Raw genomic sequence first — 9,974 nt, 5'->3', positions numbered from 1 at the left:
TGATCCAATTGAACACCGATTTTTTCATACATATAATTAATGAGTTAGAAATCATTTCAGTTAATGGTTATTTAATTTATGGACCAAATTAATTTTTGCTGATGCTTTCTTTTTTTATATAGTTGTTGACTTAAAAAGCTTGAACAATACTAATATGTTAAATAATTTAAACAATGCTACGGTTTAAAAAATATTTGAAAAAATAGAAAATAAATATTTATATCACATTAAATATAAAGAAATAATTGATTATATATTAATTGTATCATATTAAATATAAAGTAATAGATATTCTCAAAATATATTTAACTAAAAATTATATCTAAATAAAGTTTAGTTAAAAGATAAGAATGAATTTTAAGATATGTCCGTGCATATTAATTTTTTGATACAAATACGTTACAACTAATGAATTATATTTTGATTATATTAATTGTACCATATTTAAGAACAAACAGAAAATAAATAGTTATAGCATATTAAATATAAAGAAATAATTTTGCATAAAATTTATATATATTTATATGACTTAAATTGAACATATTATTTTTTAACTAAAATACATGGACAGACATGCTTAAAGCTCGTTCGAAATCATTTAAACTTTCAAAGTCCATAAAAGATTCAAATTCAACTTAAATGATATGATTTTATCTCCACTCAATTCATTTAAGATCCGTCAAATATAAAGAAAAACAGACAACACTACTAAAAAAAGAAAATAACACAAATTAAGGGCTGCAAGACAATAAATTTAAAGGAAACTTCTATCTTTCTCCAAAAGTAGAATCACTATCTTCCCTTCTTGAAAATAAATTTCATTTTCTTCATATAAATTAATTCTTTCACACTCTTCACTGCCAAAAATAGTTGTAATCATTCACAATCCAAACATGCACATAAAAAAAATTATACCTAGTCCTGAACTAAACATAAGAAAATACAGAATCAGAAAAAATGCTGAAGTCCAAACTCATCTTTCTGTGGGGCACTTTCTCGTATTATATATTTCCTATACACATGTATATACACACACCCCTAATCAACAGTATTTGTAAATTACAGCAAATACTATTACCCAGGACTCTCCAGATACTCCGAAATCTGAACCAATAGTGACAGCAAAGGACATTTATAACCAAAACAAAGGCAAATAGAAAATTATCTTGCTTACCTATGAACTACTACGATTGTTAATCCTCTGTTGCCAATAAAAAGAATTTGCAAATGCAATACTTGAAATGCAGGGAATCTCCAAGTTAATCCTAGAGATATTAACCATGTGATTCAATCAAACACCAAGTTTATTATCATATCTTCGATCTCATAACAGATATTTAAGATTACCTGGAAATCCATTCCTTTCCACAAACATTAAATTAGATGGGATTTTTTAGTACATCATCTTTTGATATATAAGGCAATCCTAGGAAGCTTAACGAAACCCTCTTGATTTGCAGTTCCTAAAAGCATGCGGGGTTTTGTCCAATTTTATTACCATACAGGTGATCATTGCCAAAATAATGCCAACAGAGTCCATAAATGTGTACAGAAGATTGTGTTGTTACAAGATCATATTCAATACTTAATTCATACTATTATATACCAAGTTAGTGATTCTTCTCGATAAACATAAACAATTGTACACTTAACCAATTACATCTCATAAACCAACCTAAACCAGCAAGATAAAGAAGGAAAAGGGAAACAAAGCTGTCTGGAAGCACAAATCATATGAATGTAGCTCACAGAGACAAGGAATAATTAGCAACTTAGCATGGTAACTCACTACAAGTGCCATCCCTAGTAAAAGACACATCATATCACTTGAATTGATATAGATAAACTACCAGTAAAGATGAAAAATAAGGATGGTCTAGACAAGATTGAATTAAAAAACACAACTACAAAAGTACAGATTACCACATATCTATCTTTACAAAACCAACTCCAGAATAGACCTAACAAGTAAAGAACCAAAAAATCCACAAGATATGCAAGTTTCATGAGACAGCTTTAGCTTAAATAACCACAACACGAACTCCACCTCACGGCTTGGTGAGACATAGCAAACAACATAAAATCAGAATTAAAATAGGGATTAACAAGTACCTTTTTCAATCAACGTAGGTATATGATGGTTCAAATATAGAACACCGACAAAAGTGGAATACAATCCACCGTTCCCCGAGTGCAACACTATATTCGAATACGTACTCAATAACCAATACAAGTATTTGAACTTTGAAGTTTAGATGGTAGTTTTTTTAGCGAATGATATGAATGCTATATATAGACAAAATAAGTAACATATATGTTATAGTCTCAAATATGCTAAAAGTGTCACTGTGACCATGTGAATCTCCACAGACAACTTGCAAATAATACGACTGCAGTCAATGTAGCAAAAAGCAACACTGCCACACTAAAGCAAGTCAATAAATAAAAGGGACTGCCACAATAGTGCATATCAGTCATGCACTGCACACTAAAGCTTATAAGTAAAATCATGCATTGCCACACAGGCTCAAATTTCAGTAAATATAATGCAAAACCTGTAAGTGAAATGTTAAATAAAAAATAGTAGCAGCACAAAATTTTACAGTGTATAGTCACAATTGATATACACTTCAACACTTATTGCAATAAATACTTATTACAGTGCAACAAAACAGGTCTGTATAATGCACCGACACTATATACTACAACTTGCCCAAATCAGTTTCTTAAAATATGTAAAAGAAAAATTCAATGTACAAATCAGTTGTAATTTTTCTCAATAACCGATATATTGTTGAGCAACATGGATACAAGTAGTTCATAATAAAAAAGAAAATCCTAAATTTAAAGAAAGAATAACAGTGCGGCTGACCGGAGAAAAACATGAACGGCGTATGGATGTTGGGTCTCAGTCTCCAACTCCGTTTCAACAGTCTCATCACTAACCCTCTTCGCCATTTCCTCACTTCACATAACAAATCCACCCCCAAAACTCATACACTTGAATCAAACTCTTCGACAGAAGCAAAGACAACATTAGGTAAAAGATTAATTTTCTGATCCATAAACTCGCGCGACAGAGGCATTGACTTTGATGGCGGTGACGACCCAAACGACAGATCTTTTGGCGTTCCAATTGCTACAAAAGTCACACAATAAAAATTAGACCAAACAACAAAAGAAAAAGAAAAAACAAACGTGAGAAAAAACAAGAAAAGAGAAGGAAAACAAGATCGGGCAAATGTCTTCCAAGAAGAACAAAAATAAAAGAAGAAGAAAGAGAAGTAAAAAGAGAAGAAGAAAAAGAAACCGACCCTTTGCCAAGAAAAACAAAAATGAAAGAAGAAGAAACAGAAGAAAAAGAGAAGAAGAAAAGGAAAGAGAGAAGAAAGAAGAAAAGAAAGAAAGAGAAGAAGAAGGCGATAGAGATGAAAGAACAGAGAGAAAAGAAGATGTGACAGAGAGAAGAAGGCGACAGAGATGAAACAAGAGAGAGAAAATAATAAAAAAAATGAATAAAACATTTAAAATTCAACTTGCACAGCTAGTAGAGGTGTGCAAGTTATAAAACCAAACTTGATTTTGTGTTTTGGCCCATCTCTAAGATGGGCCAAAACACAAAAACATAGGCAAAGGGTTAATGTAATCAAATAGGCAATAAATGTAACGTACCATAAATGCTCTCAAACAGCGGATTTATAAGTCCAAATGTTCGTACGCAGTAGGCTCACATGGCAACATCTCATATAGTGCCTACTGGAAGATCCAACGGTTGAGGATTCAAGTTGTGGTTCCGGAGGCGGATGGGTAGTGTTGGTTCAACGACCCAACCCGACAAAAAGTACACGGATTCTGTGTCATTTTTGTTATTTTTCTTCCTTAAGAGGGTATTTTCATCTTATGTTCTTATGGGGTGGTTAGCACCCCTATCAAAAATAATATTGGAAATAGAAAACAATAGTGTAAAATTTTAAATTCCCAAAAAAAAGAAAGAAAGAATTAAATGGCAGTTATGCAAGAGTAAAACACCAAATTCATCTCTCACCAATTATAGTCCATCTACATTAATCTATCTTTATGAGAAGAGCAACATGAGTCATTTACATACACACAAATAATCACTGATTTTGAGGTGATTTTCATGGTAATTTTAGACTGCCGTTGCTTTTCCCGAAGAAATCTTTTCGTGTAAAAATTGCTTTCTTGATGTTTTGATGCTTTCTTTTGATTGTTTGGTGGGAGTTAATGCAAAGAAAAATTTGAAAAAGTAGAGTCCTCTGAGTGAATGTTGTGTTTTTCGTACTTTTGTTTTCTTTACCCTCAAGAAACGTATGGAGGGTTCAACAGTCACTAAACCAATCAACTCTAAGTAACTCTCAGTAAACAAACTCTACGTAATTAATTAGAGTTGAGAAGTTGGGATCCATTAGAGTTGGGTTTTGGATATTGGGATTGATATACCAATTGCTGGTGGTGGTGATGGTTGCTGTGCGGCAGGGAGTGTAGGTGAGGGGAAAGAAAGAAATATTGTCCCAAGATTGTATATTAACAATAGGCATTAAGCATTAAAAATAGTAGATGAAGTCGATAATGTACATGATCCGTCGTTTATTTATATTACATACATATCTTACTTTAATTTTAATCGGATTACAGTGGGTGTTGAAAAGTATTTTACCTTTTTGAGTATTTTTCTTTTAAATGATTAGTAGTTGAAAATATTGTTTGTAGTAAATTTACTTGCCAATTCAATGTGATTAGTTAGGGATTTTTTAATTTTTGGGGTTGTTCTTTTTCTGATGCAAGAATTTCATTCATGTTCCTTGAATGCAAGAGAAGTGGAGCATCGCGTCCGTGAGCCTACCAATCCCACGATGACACTTTGAAATCTAAACAGTGATCGTTTCTCAAACGAAGATTAGTTCTACTGTTTCTTTTTCCTCACTAATGTTCAGTTTTTTTAATTGTTTATCAACATCATGAGTGATCCAATGCATTATTCATGGATTCAAATGATTCCATATGAATGCTGCCAAAACGTTCTTGAACACCGAAAAGGATAAAATGATATGTTGGTTCAATTTGAAAGTTTCAAATTAATGCGGATAGCTTGATTCTGTGCTTATGTTCTATTTATTTGTTTACCATTTCAAAATTGGTCAAATCGTTTATTTTCATTAATTCCTCTAAATATATGGAAAGCGAAATTAATATTACTATTTGTCAACTTTTTCAGTGGAGTGCGAGTTGACTAATAAAAGTACGTGTTGAAGCTTTTTTCGAGTTTTTTCTAAGTTTCATTGACTTCAGGTTTGAAATAGTTATTGTTTTTTTTATATTTTATGCTTTACATGCCTTTGTTAGGGGAATACATATTTTTTTTCCTTTTTTTGGAGGGTACAATTTAGGGGTTTCTAATACTGTATATTATCCCTCTAAAAAAAATTACTGTACATTATCCATTATTTAGCTTGATATGCTATGCAAGTAAAGGGATATGTATATTCGAGTTATTGTTGTAAAAATCCCTATAAATGTTTTAGACCTACTTCACAAATAGAAAATAGAAAAATCAAAACTATCAATGCACGACTTACAAGCTGTATCTGCTGAAGTTGAACTTAGAAGATAAAGATGCCGAACTCATGCCAGAGACGCAAGGCAATCAATGAGTACTGGCAAGCGAGAAAATTATCATACAAGAATCACTATTAGGCCATCGATGCTTATTAATAGTATAGATTTATATTTTTTATAATTTCGATACCATTGGTAGAAATTAGTATAAATTATACTAATTATTTAACTTGTTCTTTATTTTGTTGAATTTTTAATTTTGGAACAGATATTTCGTTTCATAGGCAAAAATCCTATTTCAATTAGGCAATAAAAGTATAAGTGAATTTTACATTAAAAAAGAAAATGTAATTTGAATAGTTGCGTCATTAATTTTACAATTGTATCTAACTATCCCGTTTTAATGTGATTTAGTTGTGCTACTTTGGAAACTAGCAACATCTACACATTCGATATGTCAGCTTAATTTTTTAAAAATATTATTAATAACTATCAGATTTATTATGAAATAATTTTGTTAGTTTTCTATGTAAAAATAAAATAATTATGAATAATTGTAGCAAGTTCTGCTTGTACTTATCAAGTTCTATTCGTACTTATCCTTTTGTTCTCAGTGTTTGTTTTACATTAGTATTCCAGTATTTAATTTTTGTTGAGTCTGTTGCCAACTAGAATTTAAAGTGAGTTAGTTTTTTTCTTTAGCTAGGACTCTATTCTTTATATATAGTCTCACATCTCTGTAACTTTAGCACTTGAGTTTTTAGATGAATAAAGCCTAATTTTTTCTTCTATAATTTATTGCCATGAATATACTTTGTTCCCCACACTTCAAATTTTAACATGGTATCAGAACCTTCATTTGAAGATCTCTACATACACGATTTTTCTGCCATTTGAAAGACGTTTTTAATGGCTGAAATGTCGGCAACGGTGGAGATACGGAGAAACCCGCTACAGAGAAGCGAACCCGCTACAAGAGACGATACATTCAGCTGAACAAGCGAACCCAGCACTGCTCGCACTATGACAAAACAAGACACGATAGGGAGATCTATTTTAAACTTCATAGAACGCCTGAATGGTACAAGGAATTGGTGGATAATAGTAGAAGAGATACAGGTGTAGCACGTAGGTTGGCAGCGAAAGTAGCGACCCGAAAGGAGACACCGTCACGACCTGATGTTAAGAAGGAACTGCTGCAGAAGCTGCTTAAGCTTATGTGAACTGGCATGTAGTCTAGAGGCCTAATTGGGGGAGGTCGCGCGGAAGGAGGAGGTCGCTATGATAAATTCGCAGGTACGGATATTGCCCTTATGAGTTCTGGAGCTAACTGTTTAAATTCCTGGATTATAGATACGGGAGCGACTAATCATATGTGCGGTAACTCTTATTTCCTTGAAATCTAACCCCTATCTCACATCCTACTCAAATACATCTTCCGGATGGTTCCACCAAGCAAGTTACTCATTCCGGGACCATCACCTTAGACAAAAATTTCACTCTCACCAATGTGCTGCTGGTGCCTTCCTTTAAATCTAACTTGCTTTCTGTGCCTAAAATTTGCTCTTCACTACCTGTTGAGGTCATTTTTCAAGCTTCCTGTTGTATATTTTAGGACCAGAGGACTAAGAGGACCATTGCTGTGGGAAAACGGGTTGGTAATCTTTATTTTTTAGATATTTCATCTTTTAGTTCTCTAATGATTGATTCTTGTCATTCAGCTAGCATTAGTAACACCTCGCTATGGCATAGAAGACTTGGCCATCCTTCATCCGATGTCCTTAAACACATCCAATCTATTAAATTAGATGTCTCTTCTATCAGTGATCACTGTTGATATTTTGTCCCATGGCTAAGCAGCATCGTCTGCCCTTTACCTTTAGTATCACTTCCTCTACTAGTGTTTTTGAGCTCTTGCACACAAATCTCTGGGGACCTAAATCCCTTGGGTTGCGAACCGGGTGTCATTACTTCCTTACCATCGTAGATGACTATAGTCGTGCGACCTGGACCTTCTTACTCAAGTATAAATCCCAAGTCCCTCAAACACTAACCGACTTTCTTAATATGATCAAAGTTCACTTTCATGCTTCTGTGAAATATATTCGATCCGACAATGGATCAGAGTTTGTTAACGACCAATGTAGTTCGTTGTTTAACTCTCTTGGAATTATACACCAGACTTCCTGTCCTTATACCCCTCAACAAAATGGGACCGTAGAACGTAAACATAAGCATATCCTAGAGATTGTCAGGCTCTTCTCTTTCAATCACATTTACCTACTCGTTTTTGGGGGGAAGCCATTCTCACAGCCACCTATCTTATCAACAAACTACCCACTTCTATCCTTGACTGGAAGTGCCCATATGAAATTCTCTATCACAAGCAACCCAACCTCACACAACACCGTACATTTGGTTGTTTGTGTTTCACAACCAACACTCTGCCTCACAAGAAAAAGTTTAATAAACGTGCCACAAAATGCATCTTTCTTGGCTACTACCAAACCGAATAGGCCTACAAAGTTTATGATCTCGACTCTCATCACCTTCTTACCTCTAGGGACATGATATTTCACGAAAACATCTTCCTTTATTCCAATCTTACCTCGCCTTTTGATCCCATTGCCCTGCCACTACCTGTAGATAACTTTGATCCTCCTACTTCCTTGAGTGAGCTAGCGACCCCTCCTACTCCCTCGAGCGATCTAGCGAACCCTCCTACATCTACCACGATCACTCCCTTTACTCTTGATCCAGTGCCTAGCTCTTCCACCTCTATTCCACTTCGTAGATCTCAACGACCTCACTAAAGCCTTCCTGGCTATCTGATTAAGACTGCAACTGCACCTTCACTTCTCCTTCCTGTGTCTCAGCATCATACTCCACTGCACATTCTAGATTTATCGCTCACTTATCTACTTTGCAGGAACCTAACAGTTATTTGCAGACTTGTAAGGATAGGAATTGGGTGGAGGCTATGTTTAAGGAGTTGGAGGCACTGGCTACAAACAAAACTTGGATCTTGACGAGTTTGCCGCCTGAAAAACGTATCATTGGCTCACGGTGGGTCTATAAGCTGAAGCTTCATCCTGATGGGACCATTGATCGCTATAAGGCTCGTTTGATGGCGAAAGGTTATACTCAGATCGAGGGGGTGGACGACTTTGATTCATTCTCCCCAGTCGCTAAGGCTACTACTGTTGGGATCTTCCTTGCACTGGCAGCCTCTAATTCATGGCCCTTGGCACAACTGGATATCAACAATGCATTTTTCCATGGTTTTCTGGAGGAGGATGTTTATATAGATCCCCCTGAAGGTCTCCTCGGCGTTCCCGCTGGACATGTTTGCAAGTTGCAGAGATCGCTTTACGGGCTCAAACAAGCTTCCAGACAGTGGAATCTGGAGCTTACAAATCAGTTGCTGTGTTTTGGTTTCAAATAGTCGAGCCATGAACATTGTCTCTTCATCAAGAGAACCTCAAGCGAGCTCACAGCCTTATTGGTCTATGTTGATGACATCCTTCTCACTGGGTTGTCTCTTTCTGCTCTGGATTCTGTTAAGGCTTATCTTGATCGTCTATTCACCATCAAAGACCTTGTACCGGCTAAGTACTTTCTTGGGCTTGAACTCGCCCGATCTCCTCATGGCCTATAGATCACCCAGCGTAAATACTTGCAGGATATTCTGGCTGATACCTCAATGCTTGAAGCCAGACCTGTTTCTACCCCTTAACCATCAGGTCTCAAATTAGAACGAGATGACGGCTCTCTACTTGATAATCCAGATCGTTTTCGGTAGCTTGTGGGTCGCCTTCTGTATCTTGGCTTTACACGACCTGACATCTCTTTTGCTGTCCAACAACTCAGTCAATTCCTCCAGGCACCTCGATCTTCTCACTGGAATGCAGCTCTTCATGTTCTTCATTATCTGAAGGGGTCGCCGTCCACTGGCCTCTTCTTTCCCTCCACTACCTCCCAGACTCTTAGCGCCTACTCTGATGCAAGCTGGGCCTCTTGCCCTGACTCTCGACGATCAGTTACCAATTTTTGTGTGTTTCTTGGATCGTCACTCATCTCTTGGAAGACCAAGAAACAAACCACTGTCTCGCGTTCATCAGCTGAGGCTGAATATCGTAGTATGGCTTCTACTGTTTGTGAACTCCTCTAGATTTCCTATGTATTACGCGACCTCCATGTCTCCGTTCTGCTACCCATTCCCTTCTGGTGCGATAACAATGCTGCCATCCACATTACCGCCAACCCCGTTTTTCACGAGCGCACCAAACATCTTGACATCGACTACCACATTGTTAGAGATCAATTCAAACTTGGTTTCATCTCTCCTTCTCACATTCGTGGGTCTGATCAGATCGCTGATCTTTTCACAAAGTCCA

The 9,974-nt window shown here is 35.8% G+C and overlaps 1 long non-coding RNA gene across 1 annotated transcript; it reads right to left on the bottom strand.

The window, feature by feature from the left end:
- On the bottom strand, positions 2,755-3,373 carry LOC110011603. The gene is made up of 2 exons (XR_002286619.1): positions 3,315-3,373; positions 2,755-3,139 (listed from the first exon to the last, which is right to left on the bottom strand). It is a non-coding gene; the product is annotated as an uncharacterized LOC110011603 (long non-coding RNA).

This window comes from Sesamum indicum, linkage group LG2 (assembly GCF_000512975.1).
Source record: "Sesamum indicum cultivar Zhongzhi No. 13 linkage group LG2, S_indicum_v1.0, whole genome shotgun sequence".
Taxonomy (NCBI): domain Eukaryota; kingdom Viridiplantae; phylum Streptophyta; class Magnoliopsida; order Lamiales; family Pedaliaceae; genus Sesamum; species Sesamum indicum.
This window is presented reverse-complemented; position numbering and strand designations above follow the sequence as displayed.